The sequence below is a fragment of the Narcine bancroftii genome, chromosome 1, assembly GCF_036971445.1.
Source record: "Narcine bancroftii isolate sNarBan1 chromosome 1, sNarBan1.hap1, whole genome shotgun sequence".
Classification (NCBI taxonomy): Eukaryota; Metazoa; Chordata; class Chondrichthyes; order Torpediniformes; family Narcinidae; genus Narcine; species Narcine bancroftii.
Window position 1 is genome coordinate 376,812,234 of NC_091469.1, and position 22,327 is coordinate 376,834,560.

A 22,327-nucleotide genomic window follows, 5' to 3' on the forward strand; every position below is an offset into this window, starting at 1 on the left:
AGTGATTCCCTTTCCACCCACAAAGGTACCCTGCCTTTGAAAACCTCCACTGTCACTCCTTTCCAAATAAACCCCTCAACCTTTCAATCTAAAAACCCTGTACTCCACCTGCTATATTCTCTACTTCTGCAAAGTTCTTGAAAAATGTCAAGAAATTCCAAAGACTTCTGTGGTTGGATTTTCACACACAACAAAGGCTTTAACGAGGATTACAGTTGCACAGTTTATTATATTGATACAGTAATCCTGAATCCTGGATTAATAATCTTAGGGTAGGAGTTCAAAAGCCACCGTAAGAAGGGAAAGTTAAATTTAGTTAAAAAGATACAATTATTTAAAGTTTAAGAAAGGATGAAACTGTTCATGAAATTGTTGCAAAACCTGCAATATTGTAAAACGCATCTGATCATTGTCTGGTACAGGAACTGCTCTATGCAAGACCACAAGAAGCCACAGAGGGTTGTGAAATGGCTCAGGCCATCACACACACCCCTCTCCTCCATCGACTCTTGCTGCCTCAGTAAAGCAGCCAACACATTAAAAGACTCATTGCACTCCAGCATACTCTCTTCACCCCCCCCCCCCACCCCACAAATCAGGAAGAAAATTCACAATTGTGAGATCATGTACCTTCAGATTCAAGGGCAGTTTCTTTTCCAACCCCAAATAGTAAAGTCATGTTGCTGTTGCTCCGTACCAACTGATCTCTCTGTAACTCTGCACTTTTGCCCTTACTTTTGTTGTACTAAGTATGAGATGTTGGCCGCTCTGTTTGCAAAACAACCTATATTTTTTGGATATACGTGCCAACAATCTTGAACATGTCACATCTCAATAGTGATAAACCTGCTGAATGTGATCCCTCGAGACCACATGCTTGTACAAACAAAAAAATCATTTGAGCCACATTCTTTAACCAGTCACTGTCTTTGCATCATTTCCCCAATCAAGCTTCTATAGAACTAAAACAGAAAAATAGATCAAGATTTAACATGGAAAATAATCTGTGGTCAACATTATGCTGGTTCCTTATTTATGCAATAATCTAGTCTCAGACAGGGCAAACCCATTGCATTCAACTGACTTTGTGGATTAGGGCGACACGGTTGGTGTAGCAGGTATTGCGACATCTTTACAGCTCTAGTGTTCAGGACTGGAGATCGAAACCAGCATTGTCTGTAAGGAGTTTGTACATTTTCCCCATATCTGAGTGGTTTTTCTCTGTGGGCTCTAGTTTCCTACCATGGTTCAAAAATGTACTGGGGGTATAGGTTAATTGGGTGTAAATTGGGCACCACAGACTTGTGGACCAAAATGGCCTGTTACCTTTCAGTATGTCCAAATTTACATTTTAAATTTAAATTAGTGCAAACAAGAAGATATGGAATACATTTATCTGCAAGGTGGTGCAATATCCACTCAGTAAACAACGTCAGAATCCTCTGAAACCTTCAGTCTCATAGGACTAAGAGAGCCATTCACTCATTGACTTTCTTCCAATAGATTAGCTAGCCAGCTTCCTGGTTAAGGCTATAATCTTTAGTTTATTACAATCTTGTTCTTAATTCTGAAATAAGGGTTCCTTTCTACTCATCCCTCACCCACTTCCTTTACCTAGATTTTCCTCGCTTTCTCAGTTCTTTCAAAGGGAAACAAACATGAACTGTTTTTCTTTTCACCTGCTACCTAACCAGCTAAATGCTTCCAGCATTATCTGCTTTTCTTTCAGGGTTGAGTTTACCAGTTGTATAGTATGTTCTTTCTATTTCAGTGATAAACTAACATTTCCACATTTAGCTGCCGATACATTAATGTCCTGTACAATATCCCCTCTGCAGCATTGATGCCCATATCTTGGTAGCATGCCAAGTTTACACAGTTCCCTTTAAAAAAATGAGCATTTACAACTGGAAAAGTTTGCCATATATGCAGAGGAATTATATTTTAACATTGATACAGGATTATCTTTCCATTCTTCTACTTAAGATTTTATCCACTGTTGTTCAGATTGGCAGAACAACCCCGGGACATCACAAAATGCCCTCCAACCAATAAATGAAATGGTGCAGACAACTGGTGCACAACCAGATCCTAGAAACACCAATAATGGTGGTGGAATTGATTAGATAGCAAAAAAAAAAAGGCAGTACTTCTCCTCAGTTCTGGGGATCCATGTGTTGTCTACGTAATGTTCACATATTCCCCCTCTGACCACATGGGTTCCCTCTGGGTGCTCACATTTCCTCCAACCAATGCAGAAAATACACTTGCTGCTTTGTTTCTGTGCTTGGGGTGGGTTTAAAGATTTTTAGTGCAGAATGTTACTCCATTAAAAAAAAATCTCCCAGCATCAGTTTGCTCATTCCTACATGCAAATGAGCAACCCAAGAATAAATAAATGTTCTGTGTGTCAGGAAGTTGCTCGTTTCCATCACATAATTTCCTGTTAAGATTAATACATTAAACATTACAGATTTGAGGTATGTAATTTAGCAAATGGCTGCTAAGGAGCTATGCACAATTTGAGGAGGCAACATTGAGATTGGAGTGTTTATAGCATCAGAGGACTACATATTCTCTGTGGTGCAATTAATGGGAAGAAGCAAGGACAGCTTTCTTGCTGCATCATAACCACCCTAGTCCTATTTACTTTTCTTTATGCCCTAAGTAAAGTTCAGCTCTCAGAGCAAACCCATCAGCCCTATTCCCTCGCTTATTTCCTGTATTTCTATTCCCCTTATACCATCAACTCCCCAATTCACTTCCCAGTCATCTTGACTAGGAATAGTCAATTAACCTACCAATTCCATAGAATGATAGCCACATATATAGGTTCATGTTTAAGCTCCAAGGTGAGTGAGAAAGTTTGTTTTGCAAGGAGTCCAGTTTGACGTACCATCCCATGAACAGAAAGTGGAACTTAGTACATAGTAACAGAGAGGGATATTAGGATATATTGGGGCTTGAATTTTTTTGGTTGTAACCAATAATAACCAACGCACAATTGTGATTTTTGTTTTTGCACCAATTTTATTTTCTTGATCATATATTTTACTGTGGCAACCATGTATTTCGCTTTAAGAATGTGGCTTTCAAAATGCGGATATTTACTGCCACAACATTTGTTTATGGATCCACAATTTATAATGTGTTACTAATTATATAACTGGGGATAAAAGAACCTGGAAAATTAAAAATGTGAATGGCACAACTTTGATTGTGACCATTATTCCCAACTTAATTGCAATGTATTAATTGAGCCAAAAATTGATACTTTTTCAGTAACTGATTTTTCCCCCCCCCCCCAAACAATCCAAAAACAAAGGTAAAAACTGAATGGCTCTAGTGCCAACTATCATTTTCCTTTCAGAGATAAATCAATGTCAGAACCCTTCGGAGTTCCTTCATGATGTCAGTTTCCATGAATCCAAGAAGCAAATACGAATCAATATTTCAGCAAGCACTTTGTGTTGAGAAAGTAAAACATAGCAGAGACTGGTGTTCTTCATTCAGTAATCATGCATGTGGAAGGCAAGAAAGAGACTCACATTATGCCACATTACCATTGAACATTTTGACAAGGTGTTGGTCTACATTTACAAACAAACGTCAATTTGGAAGAGGAACTATAACCATAACCAGATGGCACAAGAAGAATAGTAGAATGTTAAATATATTTTTAAATTGCTTTTTAAGCTTGCAAACATGGACCAAGTTCTCAATATAAACAAAGCACCAAAGAGGTCAAGGTCAAGTGAATCTGGGGCTCTTGAGGGTTGATCATAACCTGATGGACGGGTAATCTGCAGGTATCCTCCGGTGTTTGTTCTGTTCATATTCTCCATTTTAAATTAAATAACGGCAATAGATTCCATGATCCAATGACATCAGCAGGCACTTACAGTATCTCTGGATATGACCATCAGCTCCTCCAAATTCCATTGATGGAGTGCCAATATCATACAATCACCTCCAATATCCATTTACATCAAAACCAGACGATCTTCCTGTCATTATCCAAACAGGAGTGCATAATTATGAAAGAATTGAGTTTCTTGTAAAGTATTGGCTTCTAATTTTCAATGACCTAAACTCTGATCTGCCATTGTTCAGTAAAATTTTTTAAATCGCATCATCAACACAGGTCAACTAGTCACACGTGGAATAAATGATAATGAGCTCATTTGACTTGTATATTCCTTAACGTTCATTTTAGTGCCAAAATTCTTGCTTGCTGCAGCCAAATATATATTTTGTATAGAAAAACCCACAATAGTATTCATTAAATTAAATGGATAATAAATCCAAAGTACTCATCATTAATAAATGTTCAGTTACCATCGTGCCAAAATAGTGGCCCTACAGTAGTGCAGACAGTTTTGATGGTAGTAATAGAGCAGTCCCTGAATAGTGTAACAAGGTGAGGTCAAGAGCCTGATAATGGTTGGAAAGAAACTGCTCTTGAATCCAGGCTTCTGTACCTTCTGCCTGAAGATAGCAGTGAGAAGAGATTGTAACTATGGAGATGGGGTCTTTTACAATGTTGGCTGTCTTCTGGAGAAATGGATGGGAGGTCGAACCTGTGATGGACCTGCCTATGTTTGCTACTTTCTCCCACTTTCTGCATTACCAAACCAGCCTGTGATGCAGCCAGTCATTATACCTTCCAGTGAACCTGTACATGTTTGACAGAGTAATCGATGACATGGCAAATCTCCTCTGATTTCTCAGGAAGTATGGGTGAAATGATGTTCCTTTTTTAAGAGGTAGAATAGAAAAGAGGTATTCTCAATTATTGCAGATAAACACATTATCATTAACCACCTGAGGACTACCATAAACTGATACACCAAACCAAAATGTATCTTAACAAAAACAAATTAATTTAATATATACAAATGTGAGGTGTTGCAATTTGGAAGGTCAAACCAAGAAATGACATACATAATAAATGGTGGGGCACTGAGGAGTGCGGTAGAACAGAGGGATCTGGGAATACAGTTACATAATTCCCTGAAAGTGGAGTCATAGGCGGATAGGGTTGTAAAGAGAGCTTTTGGCATTTTGGCCGTCATAAATCAAAGTACTGAGTAAAGGAGTTGGGATGTTATGGCAAAGTTGTACAAAGTATTGGTGAGACCAAATTTGGAGTATCGTGTGCAGTTTTGGTCACCTAACCACAGGAAAGATATCAGTAAGAAAGGAAGAATGCAGATATTTACTGGGATGTTGCCTGGTCTACAGGGAAAGATTACACAGGTTAGGAGTTTTTTTTTCCACTGAAGCATAGAAGAATGAGAGGAGATTTGACAGAGGTATTTAAAATTATGAGGTGTATGGACAGAGTAAATGTAGGTAGGCTTTTTCCACTGAAGGTAGGGGAGATGCAAACCAGAGGACATGGGTTAAGGGTGAAAGGGAAAAAGTTAAGGGGGAACATAAGGGGAAAACTTCTTCACACAGAGAGTGGTGGGAGTATGGAATGAGGTGCCATCTGAAGTGGTAAATGCAGGCTTAATATTAACATTTAAGAAGAATTTGAACAGGTACATGAATGGGTAGGGTATGGAGGGCTATGGACTGGATGCAGATCAGTGCAGATCATTGAGATAAACTGTTTTTTTGCCAAGTCCCAGAGTAGAAGGTCTGAAGGGTTCTATGATATCATACACTACATTCTAATTCTTTGTCATTGCTTATTTATTCTGATTTTCAAACTATTTGACAACTTTACAAGACTTTCTTTCATTCCTCCAATTATCCACGGGAAACAGACACAGACTCTGCCTGTCCAATCCTGTTTACTTCGTCTTCTAGTTTAAAACCTTAATGAAAAGTCCACATCTGAAAGATATTTTTCCAGACCCTAATGAAATCATTGTGTATTTTTAAGTTTCTATTTTCATTTCATGACTGTAATGAGAAGGAAGCAGAAATCTGAGGCTTGTTTTTGCCAGCACTCTAACAGATTTATGCAGCCAAACATAGCTAGCTGTTGGTCACAACTTCATCGAGATGACGATTTAATTTTACGGATTGAAAATATGATGCAGATAAATTAAATGGGTGGCAGTTAGCATTGCAACCCATGTTCAAATCTGGCACGGTCTGAAAGTTTGTACATTCTCCCATTAACCTGCATGGGTTTCTTCTGGGTGTTCCAGTTTCATCCCACCCTCCAAAACATATGGGGTTGTAGGTTAATTGGGTGTCATTGGGCAACATGGGTTTCAATGACTAGAATCGGTTTCTACCGTGTTGTAAATCAAATGCAACTTTAAAAAATTTAGTGTAATTTGTTTTAAATTAAATTCAAGCTCTTCAAAATATTAATCTTTCAGGTACACAACACAGCATTTATTGCAGACTCTCAAGGAAGTGTGGCTCTCGCCAAGAGCATAACAGCCACTAACAAAGCACAAAGTGTTTTAGAGGAAGTTAAAATATAGAACAGTGCAGCACAGAAACAGGCCCTTCGGCTCACAACATCTGCATCAAACAAGATGTCAAACTTAACTAAATCTGTTGCCCAGGTCCTTTCATTCATGTGTTTGTCTGGAAACCTCTTAAACATTACTATCGCATTCACTTCCACCAATTTCCCTGGAAGCCTGTTCCAAGCACCTATTGCTCTCTGTATTAAAAGCATGCCTATAGCCATTTCCCTTAAACTTCACACCACTTGAACTGCATCTGCTCTCATACGTGACACTTTTACCCTGGGAGAAATATTCTGACAGTCTACCCGATCTTGGCCGCTCATCATTTAATAAACTCCTATCAGATCTTCCCTCAGCTGCCAATGCTCCACTGTAAACAACTAAAGTTTGTCCAACCTCCCCACAGCTCGTACCTTCTCATCCAGGTTAATCCCTTTCCAATGTTTCCACATCCTTCCTATAATGGGGCAACCAGAATTACAAACAATACTCCAAGAGCAGCCTAACCAAAGGTTTCTATAGCTGCAGCATGACTTAATACTTTGAAACTCCATAGAGTATGTCATATGCCTTCTTGACCTCCCTATTTAATTTTTTTTTTGGACACACAGCATGGTAACAGGCCCTTCCAGCCCGTGCCACTCAAATAACCTAATTATCCTACAATTGCCATATGTTTTGAAAGGTGGGAGGAAACCCGTCCAGAGACAGGGAGAATGGACAAACTCCTCACAGACAACACTGGATTCGAACCCAGGTCACTGGCGCTGTAATAGTGTTGCGCTAACCACTACATAACTATGCCATTCTATCTGGCCTCTTTCAAGAGAATCAGTTGATTGTAGCAGATAGTAACTTGTGCCACAAACATATGGCCCCAGCCATAGAGTTATTCTCCACAATCAAGATTTGTGCTGGCAGCAATATCAGCTGTAGCTCCACAGACAAAACTCCTCTCATCAGGGCACCCTGATGCAGAAGTTTGGAGTCTGGTCCGTACTGAGCTCAAAGTTACGATGAGTGTCCAAAACTCTACCAACTTTAGCATTGAATATAGTTATCTTAGACACCACAGCCTCCAAGGAAGAGAATACCAATGATTTACAACCCTCTGAAGTGAAGTTCAAGACTGAGAAGAAGGGAGATTCATTTGGTCAAGGAAGCAAGTATTATGCACTTGCAAATGATGATGACCTAGTTCCAGGAGCATCCATCACTCACCTCTTTAGTCAAGAGGAAATATTTTGATGAACAGCACAAGGGCAAGTTTAGTACTTTTTTTAGGAAGAAATATATGGTTGGCACAATATCAAGAGCCGAAAGGCCTGCATTGTACCGTATTGTTTTATGTTCTTGATCAAGAGTCCCTGCAGTATTGTTGTCATCATTAAGGTCCTATAAACCATCTCCACTAGTATTTTTGTCCATCTATTTCCAGTTTAAGTGAACCATGATTATTCCTCACCTTACTGGGGTGATCTGACCACCATCTGAGATTTCAATGGCACGATGATTAAAAGGGAGTTGTTTGTGGCCCTCATGGCTAAAGGGATTAATGGGTGTAGAGAGAAAGCAGGAATAGGATAGTGAGGCCATGTGAATGGCGGTTCAGGCTCGAAGTCCTGAATGGCCATCTCCAGCATCTATTTTCAATGATATTATGATCACCATACTCCTTCTGGTCAAAATATAAAGAGTCCTTTAATAAGTCAAATGATTGTGTTTGTTGTTGAGGAATCTGATGGTGGAGGGGTAGCAGCTATTCCTGAACTGGTGGTGAGAGTTGTTTTTGTACTGAGCCACACAGTCATAGGTGTATAGTGTGTAGAGCAGGGGGCTAAGAACACAGCCCTGTGGTGCTCTGCTACTGATGGAAATGTTCTTACCAATCCTCACTGATTGTGGTCTGGGGGGTGAGGAACTCCAGGATCCAATTACACAGTAGGGTGTGGAGTCCCAGGTCTTGGAGTTTGATGATGAATTTTGAAGAATGATGGTGTTAAATGCCAAACTGTAGTCAATAAAAAGCATCTTGACGTATGCACCTTTGGTGTCCAGGTGTTCCAGGGCTACGTGTAGAGCCAGTGAGATGGCATCTGCTGTGGACCTGTTGCTATGATAGGTGAATTGGAACAGATCCATGTCACCATTCTGACAGGAACTGATATGCTTCAACACCAGCCCCTCAAAATTTAATCATTGTTGATTTAAGTGCCACTGGTCAATATGCAATTATTATTTCACAAGAAAAAATAAACTATACAAAGACAAGCTAAAAAAAATTCTGGACAAACACACTGTGGGTGACAAAAGCAGGCAAGGAATTTTAAGTCTGCTGCCTGAACCAATATAGTCTTCACATTGAAAGGAAGTAGCACTTATTAAATGTTGATGAACAGTGTCTTCTTAGTGAGTGCAGACAATGAGTGCAGAAAATTAACACGCAAATAATTAGCCAATAATAAGCTGGCCTCAATTGCAAATAGGCTGGAGTGCAAGTGGCAATGATATCTTCCTGCAGCTTTTGCTTTGAGGTTCCTTCAGGTTCAAACTTTTTGTATGATTGGAAACTTTCATATTATTAGCTTGTTAATGGCTTCCTTTTGGTGTCTTGTTCACCCACTGGATCATAGACCCACCTAGTCTATGCCAATACTCAAGGACCCATTTCCACAGATCCCATTTGTACTTCTTTGATCCCCATCAACTCCTCTTGCTCCACCTCCACAACATTATCCTGCCACTCATCTGCACCCTAAAGGCAATTAATCTACCAATCATTCTTCAGGGCATGGGAGGAAACCACATGCCCCAGCAGAGACACAGGGAGAATGTGCAAACTCCACAGCCAGTACTGGAGGTCAGGATAGAACCTGGGTCACTTAAGCATTGAGGTAGCATCACTACCTGCTGCAGCTCTGTACCGCCCCTTGTGTCGTCTAATACAAGACAGAAGCTTCTTATTGCAGAAGAAGGTCTCTACTGTGCAATTTCCAATGCTCCTGGCCAAACAGGACTTCATGTTCCACAATGTGTTTATTGTCATACACGTTGTGCAAAGTATATATGCACCAAAATTCTTACTTATTCCAGCCAAACAGGTATTTTGTAAAGAAAAAAAAAATACTACTAAACTAACTGAATGAAATGAAAATATGCACAGTAATGCTGGTGGGGAAAAAATGGTCTTGCAATAGTGCAGACCATGTCGGAGCAGTCTCCGATTAGTGTAATGAAGGGTGGGGGGGGGGGGTTAGTATCAAGAGCTTGATGGCTGTTCTTGAACCGAGAAGCACTGGTCCTCAGGCTTCTATACTTTCTACCAAAAGGTAGCAATGAGGAGAGGTTGCAACCAGAATAATGGGGGTCATTTATGATGTTGGCTGTCTTCTTGAAGTAGCACCTTGCGTAGATGCCTTCAATGGATGGGAATGAACCGGTTATGGACCTGGCTATATTTGCTCCCTTCTGCAGCCTTCTCCACATTGAGCAACGAGCTTTTGTGGGGATGTTACATTTGTTTTTCAAAGAATTCTTTGAAACTATCTGCCTGGTTATCTCTTCCCTGGACACAGCTCAAAACAGGATGCCTGTCCCGACTCTGGTATCCGATGTGGAAACAACATGGCCTGCTCAATGCAACTGATGGAATGCAATTAGGGCCTCTGGGCTGAGAATGTTATGACTCTAAGGCAAAGTTAAAAACAATGTTAGTGGAGAGGCAAATTTTGCGAGGACTAGTTTATTTCATTTCTCATTTAGTTGGGTAGCAGCTTGGGAATAGTCTTGTGAAACTCTTTCATACAAGTGTCCTTTTGAATTGTCCTTTCCTTCTCTACAAAAGCACAAGGATGACAGAACTAAATCAATTCAGCTCTTAGGATTTATTTCCTCCTCCATTCCTGAAACAAAAGATCATATTAGTACCAGTGTACTACACTTGCACCCACACTTCCTCCTCCACCACCATTTGGGGCCCCAAACAGTCCTTCCAAGTGAAGTAACACTCCACTTGTGAATCTGCAGGACTCACCTACTGTATCCAGGGCTCCTGTTGTGGCCTCCTCTACATCTTGCCTGCTCCTACCCTTTCCCTTCCCCCCACCATCATTTTATTCAGGAACCAGTCTGGTTTTTGTTGATATCTTAAAGAAGGGCTCACGCCCAAAATGTTGGTCATGTATCTATATTTTGGCTACATAAAGAATGATGCAGTGACTTACTGAGTTTCTCCAGAATGTTTATATAAAGTACTGTAACTCTTTGAATAATATTGTTTTGTTCAATGTAGTTTCATTACAACACTGATGAGAAATAAATTAAATACCACGCCATACTTTGTTTTGTTTGGGTTTGAACCAAATGCTGCCTCTTACAATTTTTGTTTTTCAAACATTTATTCCTTAATTTATCCCTGTTGCAATAAGCGCTAAATGTGCACTGCACACCCCTGCTGACTGTGGCCACAAAAACAGAAGTGTTATATTAGAAACAAAATTAGTGTTCAGGAGAATTGACAATGGATGGCAAGCTGTGAAAATTGGAAGAACTCTCAGTCTGCAACCAACAATTCGCAGTACAAGGTATGGCTGCTTAACGTCCCTTCGGGCAAAATCCTACCTCATATACATCTGTAGTCCCATAATTATTCATCAAGTCCACAGCAATTTAGAAACAGCGATCGCTAGCTATAGGAATTTGTGTACTGTATACCCGAACTGATCCGACTACCCTGCTCCCTCCCCACAGCCCTGTATCAGTCCCAACTAATCCCACTGCTCCGCATCCTTCCCACAGCCCCGTATCAGTCGCCACATTGATCCGACTGCCATGCCCTCTCCTCATGCCCCTGTGTCAGTCCCCACCATGATCCCACTGCCCCACTCTCTGCCTGCTCCACTCTCTGCCCACAGTCCCGTGTTGTTCCCCACCCTGATCCCATTGCCCCAATCTCTGCCCACAGTCCTGTGTCAGTCCCCAACTGATCCCACAGCCCCATAATCAGTCCCTAAACTGATCCCTACTTACAAATAAAATGCTTATAGACCCTACAACATCCCATATGGCTTTGCTAAGTATATAATATGGTGTTCACACAACGACCACGTCGCTTAACGCCCAATTTCACAGAAAGTATCATGGATGTTAAGCGGCTCATACCTGTAATGCCAAAAAGATTAAAGCTAGTGCTCAAAGTACAAAGTACAACACCTTCAGCTGCTACAAAATTCACTCAGAGTAGAAACAGAGTAAGGGAAAATGTGAAATGTTTTTTTAAATATGTGGACAGAAGACCTACACCAGCAAAATTCTCCATGTTCACTAATGGCCATACAAATTAAAGCTTTAAGATTATTTGAAGAACAAAAGAAACAACAGGATTCTAGTGCTGGAAGCGAAACCTTTGTGGCAAGTCCAATTTGATTCTCCTACTTGGTGGTAATGCCTCAGGAAATATCAAGCTCAAGCCATTGGCTGTTTATCAGGCTGAGACATCAAGAGCTATGAAAGGCTTTGCTAAGATACATCTTCCCGTTATTTGCCGATCAAATAAAGAATTGGTCACCAAAACAGTGCACCAAGATTGGTTTTCTTTGTATTTCTACCCAGCTGTCAAAGAATATTGTCATGCTAAGAACATTGAAAATAATGCCTTGCTTCTTCTAGACAATGTTTCAGCTATGGCCATTTTCACTGAGAAAGATCCTCAAAGAGAGAGAACTACAAGAAGCAAACAAGATGATAATGAATAGCTACAACTGCCATAAAGAATTATACAAACAACAGTGATGAAGTGTTTTGAAAGGCTGGTGTTGAAACATATCAGCTCCTGTCTGAGCGGCAATATGGATATGTTCCCATTTGCCTATCATAGCAACTGGTCTATGGCAGATGACATCTCACTGGTTCTACTCAAAGGTCTGGAACATCTGGACAGTAAAGGTACATTTATCCGCTCAAAACTGATCAGCAAACTCGAAGACCTGGGAGTTAACACCCCACTGTGTAATTGCATGATGGATTTCCTCACCTCCAGATCACAGTCAGTGAAGATTGGTAATAACTTCTCCTCCACAATCTCCATCAACACTGGAGCACCACAGGGGTGGAGTTTTTAGCCTGCTGCTCTACTCACTTTACTCCTATGACTGTATGGCTTGGTACAAATATAACACCATTTACAAATTTACTGACAATACAACAGTAGTGGGTTGTATAAAGGAAGGGGATAAGTCAGAACACAGGATGGAGATTGAAAACTTGGCTGAAAAGTGCACCAACAAAAACCTTGTACTCAATGTCACCAAAACCAAGGAGCTGATTGCTTACTTAAGGAAGGAAAGCCAGAAGTACACAATCCAGTGATCATTGGTGGAAATTGAAGGTGGAGAGGGTAAGCAAATTTAAGTTCATGGGAGTCACCATCTCAGAGGATCTTTCCTGGGCCCAACATTGTGAAGAAAGCACATCAGTTCCTCTACTTGGTATGACACCAGAAACCCTGGCAAATTTCTATAGAGGTGTGATGGGAACTGTGCTGACAGGCTGCATCATGGTCTGGTTTGGTATGGTATAACCCTGAACTTAAAGCCCTCTAAAGGTCGTGGACACAGCCCAGGACATCATAGGCAAAACCCTCCCCACAATAGAGAACAGCTACAAGGAATGCTGCCATCAGAGAGCAGCAGGAATCATCAAGGATCCACACCACCCAGCACACGCTCTGTTCTCGCTGCTGATATCAGGAAAGAGGTGTAGGTGCCACTAGACTCACACCACCAGGTTCAGGAACAGCTGCTACCCCTCCACCATCAGACTCTTCCACAACAAACTCAATCAGGGACTCATTTAAGGGCTCTTGTGCACTTTATTGACTTTTTTTTTTAATTTTCCCTGTATTGCACAATTTGTTTACATTTCTTTACTTGTTTACATGTGTGCATGGTGTCCAGTTTTTTTTTTGCACTACCAATAAGTGGTAATTCTGCCTCGCCCGCAGAGAAAAAAAAATCTCAGGGTTGGACATGATGTCCTGTCTGTATTCACTCAGACAATAAATTTGAAATCGAAGGAAAAAAAGGACGACAACAAACCTTGGACTTTTTTTTTTAAAAAGCCCAGCTAATCAAGAATGTTGAGCAGCCACAGCACCAGCGACTCCATGACCATCAACACCACCTATCACTCCACCCCAACCTGAGGCAACACTCCCACCTTCATTGATGATGATGACTTCAGGATCGTAGTAGTCTCCTCCTCCCCCCACCACCAGCCACCACCACGACAACCGCCACCACCCACTGATTCACCAAAACTGATTAAATAATTTTTATTTGTTTTTATTAATCTTTCCTAAATGTCTGTACAACACACATTTATTGTGTTTAACATTAGAAGTGTTTCGAGACGTTATTTATAAGTTTGGTGATGATTTGTGACCAGAAATAAACTGTAGGAACTTGATTGTTTTACATTGTTTCGCTTTCCAAGAACATATCAAAAACGTTAAGTGAGGACCTGCTGTACCACTTTGACTGCCCTTGAACAGGAATTTTACATTGTGATTGAGGCTTTGCCAGCTTAGAACATAGAATAGTATAGCACAGGAACAGGTCCTTTGGACCACCTGTCTGAAGCAAGAAGGATGTCCAAGTTAAAGTAACCTCTGCTGCTTGCTCATGGTCTATCTCTTGCACAAGAGCTGCTCAAACACTACTATTGTATCTGCTTCCACCACCATTCTTAGCTGTCCATTTCAGGCACCCAGTACTTCCTGTGTAAAAATGGCGTAGCAGTTAGTGCAAACCCTTCACAGCGCCAGTGATCAGGACTGGGGTTCCTTCTCCCAGTGACTGCATTGGTTTTCCCCAGGGGCTCCAGTTTCCTCCCACCGTTGAAAGCGTGCCGGGGGTGTAGGCTAATTGGGCAGCACAGAATCGTGGGCCAAGATGGCCTGTTACCATGCTGTATGTCTAAATTTAAAAATTTAGAAATATAAAAAAGCATGCCTTGCATATCTCCCTTAAACTTTCCTCCCTCTCCTTAATATGCTTGTCCTCTCATATTTGACACATTTACCTTGACTGTCCACCCAATCAATGCCTCTAAAAATTTGATAAACTTCAATCAGTTTAACCTTCAAAAATTTTTTGAATTGGTGACCAAGAATGCATTACAAAAAACAATCTACTGGAGGGGCTAATTTCAGTGGGAATAAAAGAATGGTCAATGTTTCAGGACAGAACCCTTCATTGAGATATAAATAGCAAGCTCAGTATTTTACCTACTTCTCAGTTCCACATCAAGTTTGCCTGTTAAGGTTTACACACAGCATAAGTTTCAGTTGATGGAGGTTTTAACTGGGCACCACCCTCAATTAATAATAGGACCAGTATTCAAACAATCCAGCTGATCAACATATTTCCTTTTATTCATCAGAGAATAATTGGCATAAATGAATGGTCTGGAAACTTAAATAGAAGGAAATGAATGAGCCTAGCATCTGTACAAAAAAAAAATTAAAATCACACCAAAAAACACTGCAGCTGCCAGAAATCTGAAATCAAAATAGTAACCACTGAAAACACTCACCTCATTAGTCAGCATCTGTGAAGAGAGCAGCAGGGTTAATGCTTCAGGTTAGAGGCCAGTGTTGCAGTGAAGAGTTTATGTCCTGAAATCCCATTAACTTGGTTTCTTTATCCACAGGTGCTGATGCTATTACAGCGCTGGCGACGCAGGTTTGAATCCAGTGCTGTCTGTAGGAGTTTGGAACTTCTCCCCCGTGACCTGCGTGGGATTTTCCCAGATACTCCGGTTTCTTCCCACCCGCCAAAGCATATGGGTTGTAGCTTAATTGAGCGGCGCAGATCTCAGTGACCAGCTTCGGCTTCTACCATGTTGCAAATAAAAATTTAAAATGTAAACATACTAAAAATGTCCAAAATTTTCTATTTTATTTTTGACATTTTGTGTTTACCCAGCCCTTATCACCACCACCAACACCACCCCCCACCAACCAGACCAACAGGAATGAATAAGCCTTCTCCTCTCACCCTGAGGTGACAACACTGTTCCTAGTGTCATTGATCCCTCTTAGTCTCCACCCCATCCCTGCATCTTAAAAGACGTTGCATTTATAACAATTTCTGAGTTCTGATGAAAGGAACAGGCTGAAAGCGGTTACATTTTCAGCACAGGAGTACCACCAAAATCACTCATGTCACATACTCCGCTCTTACATTTCCACAGGCAAGTTGATGGGTATAAATCATCATTGGTGTTATAACACAATCTTGTGGGACATCCTAGTTTAACAATGCTACGAAGCTTTCATTGTCACACAGCAGCTTTCCACATGCTCCTTAGTCCAAATAAGTTGGAGACTGAGCATTTTGTTTCATTCTTTCCTTGGTGTGCAAGGACCACCATTTTACTGCCTGCAAATTGAAGGAACACCACCTAATATTCCATCTGGGCACTCTCCAACCAGACAACATTAACATCAACTTCTCCAGCTTCCATTAGACCCCTCCCCTATCTCTCTCACACTCTTTCCCCATCCTTTCTCCAGCTCCCCACCAACCTTCTTCTCCCTTCAGAGAGCTACCTGCCTCCCCTATCACTTCTCAACTATTTCCTCTTCAGCCCTCTCCCCCTATATCCACCTATGATGTCTTCCCTGCTCTCCTGCCTCCTCTCTTCTCCTCCTCCACATTTTTATTCAGGTATCTGCCTGCTTTTTACTCATACCTTGACAAAGGGCTCAGGTCTGAAAGAGTTACCCTTTGCTTCCTATGAAGACTGCATAACCTGCTGAGTTTCTCCAGCACTTATGTGTGTGACACTACAATCACTCTATTCACTGGCTATCCCTGTGAGTCCTTTCGGAAAGGTACTGTTGCAGTGATGGGTTTCCAAGAGAGAGTGGTTTGTCATTTAGAGGGGAATCTACAATGGGATGGACTTCCCATGAGCTTGCTACCCATTGCAATCTGAGGAAAAAACATCAGTACACCTGCAAAACCAAACCTCAATACAAAATACTAGCATCTGAAAAGGAATAAAAACTGTGGACAGCAAGAAAATATACATCAACAGTAACCCCTTGATTGTACTCACCAAATTAAATCAAATGAATAACCTGTGACTGGAACTACAGGACTAGCTATAGACATAGAACATTACAGCACAGTATTAGCCCTTCAACCCATGATGTTGTGCCAACTTAAATAAACCTGCTCAACAATCTGAATCTTCCTTAGCTCACACCCATAGCCCTCTATTTTTCTTGCATCCATTTGCTATCTCAGGGTCTTTTAATTGTACCGGCATCCACCACCACCCCTAGCAATGCATATTAAGCGCCCACCACTCACTGTGTGTGAAACAAATTGCCCCAGACATCTCCCCTAATCTTTCCTCCCCTCACCTTGTAACGATGGCCTTTGGGATTGGCCGAGTTCAAATGTTTGTTCAGAAAAATTCAAGGAAGTAAAACCACTCACTGATACAATTGTGTTCCTGCTTCATTGAATACAATGATTCAGATAAAAGTGACATTTTGTTTGCAAAATTATTAGATTATTAGATAAAATACACTAAACAAATTTAATTAAATCAGTCACATGAGATTAATTTAATTAAATACATTCATAAATTAAATTATATTGAAAATTAATTCAGGACATAAAGAGGATAAACTGCCTTTCCCAGAGAGTAGGGAATCTGGAATTCTCTGCCCAAAGAAGCAGTAGAGGCTGCCTCATTAAATATAAGGCACAGTTAAATTGACTTTTGCATAGTAAGGGATTTAAGTTTATGGGGAGAAGGAAGGTCAGTGGAGCTGAGTTCATGGCCAGATCAGCCAGGACTTTTATTAAATGGCAGAGCGGAGCAGACTTGACAGGTCAGACGGCTGACTCCTTATGTTCCACAATGGTGTGACATGAAGTAAATGAGTAATGATTTGGGGTGCTGAAAAACCTAATTGTGTCACGACGTGAAGAATATAACTCAGCAAAACCCTCATTGCACTCACTATTTCCTTCTGTTAACGGAGTATGGATAGACACTTAACTGGAATTCGAAAAGCACTAGTGAGGGGGTGGAAGGGTGATATCAGACAGGGAAATGCAGTGGAGGGCACATCACGGATTTCACTTTACACAAGTGTCTTGGATGCAGAAACTTGACACTTGAAACTTGCCCCGGATTCAGACACCTCTCAGTCCAATTTGTGTACCATAAATTAAAGAGATCTAATGTAATTTCTTCAGATTTATGCTTTAGATGTCAGAAGGAAGTAGGTTCTTTTTTTAAACATTGTACTTGGTCATGTTAAATGGTAAAACCTTTTTGGAAGCAACTTAAAGAATTTTTAGAAGATTTTTTAAAGTAAAATTTTCATTGGATCCATCAGTATTTTTGTTAGGTAATATTAAGAAGTTGAGTTTAGAATTATGACTAACTAGATTTCAAATTACTTTTTTGAGATTAACATTGGCTGTAGCAGAAAATGTTTATCAATTACTTGGAAAAATTAGGCTGATTTGAGTATACAAAGATGGCATATAGAATTGAGATCTTGTATTCCATTGGGATAAAAATAACGTAATCTACGTGATAATTTTTTTTAATATAAATCAGAAAACTTGGAGCCCTTATTTGGAGGATATAGGTTTTAAATTTTGAATTCTCCAGACATACTGTGGTGGTACTACTCTAATCCCATGGTAATTAATTATGTTATATGGCTTGTATCTCCTTTCTTTCTTTAGGGAAAGTTAGGAAAGTTGGGCATAGGGTGGGTGGGTGGGGGGGGGGTATTGTGATAAATCATGTATTTTCATGGACTATATGTTTTTTTTGATGATATGTATCATGGTTTAATACTTTAAATAAAATATTTTTTAAAAATTATGTACCATAGAACTTGAAACGTGGGATTAATTTAATTTTTAAAATGTAATTTAGAGATGCAGGCAGAATAACAGACCCTTCCAGCCCAAGAGCACGCGCTTACCAAATACACCGTGACCAATTAACCCTCTAATCTCGAAATGTCTTTGAAACTCACATAGGTCACAGAGAGAATGTACAAACTCCTTACAGACACAAATAGATTGGAACCCAGGTCACTAGCACTATAGCAGCATTGTTCTAGATACTACACCACTGTGATTGTAGCAGCACCCAAATTCCAGATCAATGAAAAGACTATTCAGGAACTTAAACTAAACAGCAAATCCACTGATTAATTCTCCACTTCCCTGCATCTGCACCTGCCCCCCCCCACCCCCACCCACCACCCTCATTTTGTTTCCATTTAGATTGAGTCTATCCAAATGGAAACTATCGAATTGGCTCCCCCAATCATTTTCTTCTTCAGCTGCTGAGTCAAAGCTCCTACAGGTTCCTCCTTTACCTATCTCTGAACGTATATTTTTTCAGTTGCCTTCCTCTCACTCTTCATGCAGTCTGGTCTGGAAGCTTATCTCATCCAATAGACCTACCCACAACCGTTCCCACTTAACCACTTCCCCTCCTCATGTTAGCTGATATCAACATCAATCTCCTCACGTACTGTTCCTGCTGTCACTCCTCCTTTCAAAGAGGTACAGCTGAACTCCACCAACCTTCCCAACACCCCCATCCACAATTTCCTCAACACTGTTCCAAGCCCCCAAACATCTTCAATCACCCTCCACACACCAAAGGCCATCCAGATCTGTGCCTTCTTTTCGTCAATCATTTTAATAGGTTTTTGATCCTGTCAAAACACTTCTTGTCAAAGTCATCAATGACAAATTCCAGAATGGTGACAGTATTCTGCTTTCTGCAGTTTACTTTTTTTTTTAAAACCTATTACTTATTTCACTTTGACGTGGAAATGTTGCATGTCTTTGTTAATATCATTTGAGAATTTGATGTTTGGCTGCAGAAAAAAAAAATAAGGAACTAATTGCAAAGCTGCATTCAGCCAAAGAGGGTTTGCAGTGAGGAAATTAATGTAGAGGAGTGCAAGCTGATAATGATATCAGCCACTTGTAATTACCGTATTTGATGGCATAGAAGACACCCACTTTTTTCCCCCAAAGTATCTCCCGGGTCTTGTGTGCGAAGTTAAAATTGAGCAGGTCGCCAGTTACTCGCCCACCTTCAAGAAACCTGAGGAGGCACTGCAGCTGACCAGGAAGTGGGCCCGCAGCTTCATGGGCCACCTTCCCTCAGGTAGCCCATGCTTTCCTGAGCCACTGCTCATTCCCCCGGTGAAAAGGCCAACAACAGCAGCCCATGCCAGCAGCACAAGAGATGCAGGAGGAACCCATTCACCAACCTACCAGCAAATACACTAAAAATATGTCCTCATATTCACTACTGAAATGGGGAGAGGGGGGTCTTGTACACTGTCAAATACAGTATGCTGCAATTAAAATTTGGCAATGATGGTGAATGCCTTGTAGCAACCACCACAGAAGATGCCACATCAACAAACGAGGTCAAGAATAGCCATCTCAATATCACTCAATGAAAATAAAACCATCCATTTTATACCATTTCAACATCTTGACACCCAATAAAGCATCAAAAGACCCTTGGAATGCAGTCCTTTGAAACATTAGATTGAACTTGGAACAATGTACTGTACGTGTGAAAGATCAAATTACAAGTCTGAAAAGCCACCCTTGTTCAACATCAGGAGAAGCACACAGATGCACTGACTTGGTCAAGTAAAAAAACCCAGCACTCTGGTTACACAATCTGTCAGGGAGTTCTGCTGGGACTAAAAGGAGAGCAAGCTTTGGAACAAGTTGAACAACCAACTCCAAAAGCTGGACAGGATGGAGAAGAATAAATGAAGAAAGTTATTCATCAAAAGAAGAGGACCCAATGATCAATGGCTTGATTTGACTCAAGTCTGACAAACTTTAACTTTTTCTTGCTTCATTCAACTGCAATCTCTGCTGTCATTCAACTGCAATGACAGTTCCATTCTCAGCTTTCCAGAGAAGCACCTGCATTAGCCTCCCCATTTCATCCACTGCATTTTCAAAAGGTCTCTGCTGAGCTCCTTCATCTGCCCCTTTCAAACTGGACTCCAACAGAAGCTGGCAACAATGGCAGAAATTCACATAACACGAGATCATTGCTAGGAAGACACCCCGAGGAATGGCAAAGTGCAATAGCAGAGGGGCACATCAGAATTATGATGGCAGGGGTTGAAGGGGAGAACATTGATTTCTAATGGAGGCCTACCTCCGTGCAAACAAATATGTATCACCCCTTATTTGTCTGGCTGAGAAAATATCTTTTAAAATGTGAAGCATCTTGTTAGTCCCTAAATCCAGTATAGTGGCTTATATAAATGGAGCAGGGTCCCACTATAATGCTTCCACCTCTGGGCCCAATTCACTTCAAAGTCACATTTTTAAATAAACTGTGTTTAAATTTACAACACAGTATAAGCCAACCATCGAAGCCTCTGCTGCTCAATTATACCCAATTAACCCATCAACCCCCTGGCACATTTTGGAGGGTGGGAGGAAAGCAGAGCACTCCTTACAGATAGCACTGGATAAGGAACCAGTTCAATTTCTACATTGACACATGTGTTTTGGTCTTGTCCATCCTTAGAAAACTATTGGAAATAATTTTTTTAATATCTTTTTATCTATACTCCAGGTGGAACTACAATTCAATCAAATAACTGCCCTTTTTGGGGTTATTAACCCAGACATTGGAGTTTTTTCTGTACCTGTTCAATGGGTGTGGCCTTCTCTCCATTGTTGGCGAGAACAGCCATCTTATTCAAATGGAAAGATTCTAGACCTCCAACAGTATTTCAATGGTTTTCTCACATCATGTATTGTTTAAGATTAGAAAAAATTAAATATCATGTATTTGATTTATCGGTGAAATTTGAAGATATATGGTGACCTTTTAAGTCTTATTTTCATATGATTTGAATGTTCCTAATATAATTAGATGTATTTACTCTTCCAGATGAGATATAGTTTCACCTTTGTTATTTTTGATTTACAGTAGGAACCAAGTACAAAATATATGTAACCCTCAGGATAAGCTACTCAGCTGTTTTTTGTTAGTTGTTGTTTTATTAGAATAGTTTTTTTTTAATACTTTTGATTGATTTTTTTTTAAATTTTCATCTTTTCCAGTGGAGGGGGCAACTGAGTTTATACTGTTTGAAATTAAATGCCCTGACAATATTGAATTTGCACCCTTAACTCTCATGCATGCACCAACCAAACTCCAGTACACGAACCCACCATGCATGCGCCAACCGAACATTCGCGTATGCACAAAGGAATCAAGATGGACCCGCCCAGCCTATGGACTACAGAATGCCGACTAATAAGGTAAGTTCACACATTCTGGCTCTTATGTGCCCTGTATCCCTGTTATAGTTTGTCAAATACAACAAAATACTAAGATGGAAAAAAAATTTGATTAAAAAGTTTGCTTCAAGACTTCAGTACTCCACGGTGGCGGGAAAAATTCCAACTTGCATCCATTCCGAGATACGATCAATCCAATTTTGTCCAATGATCCCAGACCTGAAACATTAATTCTCTTTCTCTTTCCACTGATGCTGGATGACCTGTGGAAAGTTTACAACATTTGTTTTTAGTTCCTGCTCATACACCCTAACCTTATCTCTCATCCACAGAACCACACTCGCAAATCTTTACTCATTTATCCTTCCCAAAATGGAGTGGCTAGAACCAGACACCAGACACTGCAAGGAAATACTAGCATGAGATATAACTGCAAATTTTTTTGACAATGCACAAGGTATACCTATATGGTATTTAAGAGTTGGTGATGGATCTTTGTAAGGACACAAGTAGTAAGAGGTGGAGTAG

At 40.5% G+C, this 22,327-nt stretch overlaps 1 protein-coding gene across 2 annotated transcripts in view; it reads right to left on the reverse strand.

Annotated features, from left to right (window-relative positions):
- Positions 1-22,327, reverse strand: part of gfod1 (glucose-fructose oxidoreductase domain containing 1) — a 74,466-nt gene that overhangs the window by 43,077 nt on the left and 9,062 nt on the right. Inside the window, exon 1 of one of the 2 annotated variants that reach the window (XM_069913395.1) lies at positions 15,033-15,301. The exons of the other annotated variant lie outside the window; for it this stretch is intronic. The gene's annotated coding sequence lies outside the window, so the exon portion shown is untranslated. Of the gene's footprint in view, positions 1-15,032; positions 15,302-22,327 lie in introns of those variants that run through there. 2 annotated transcript variants of the gene reach the window in all.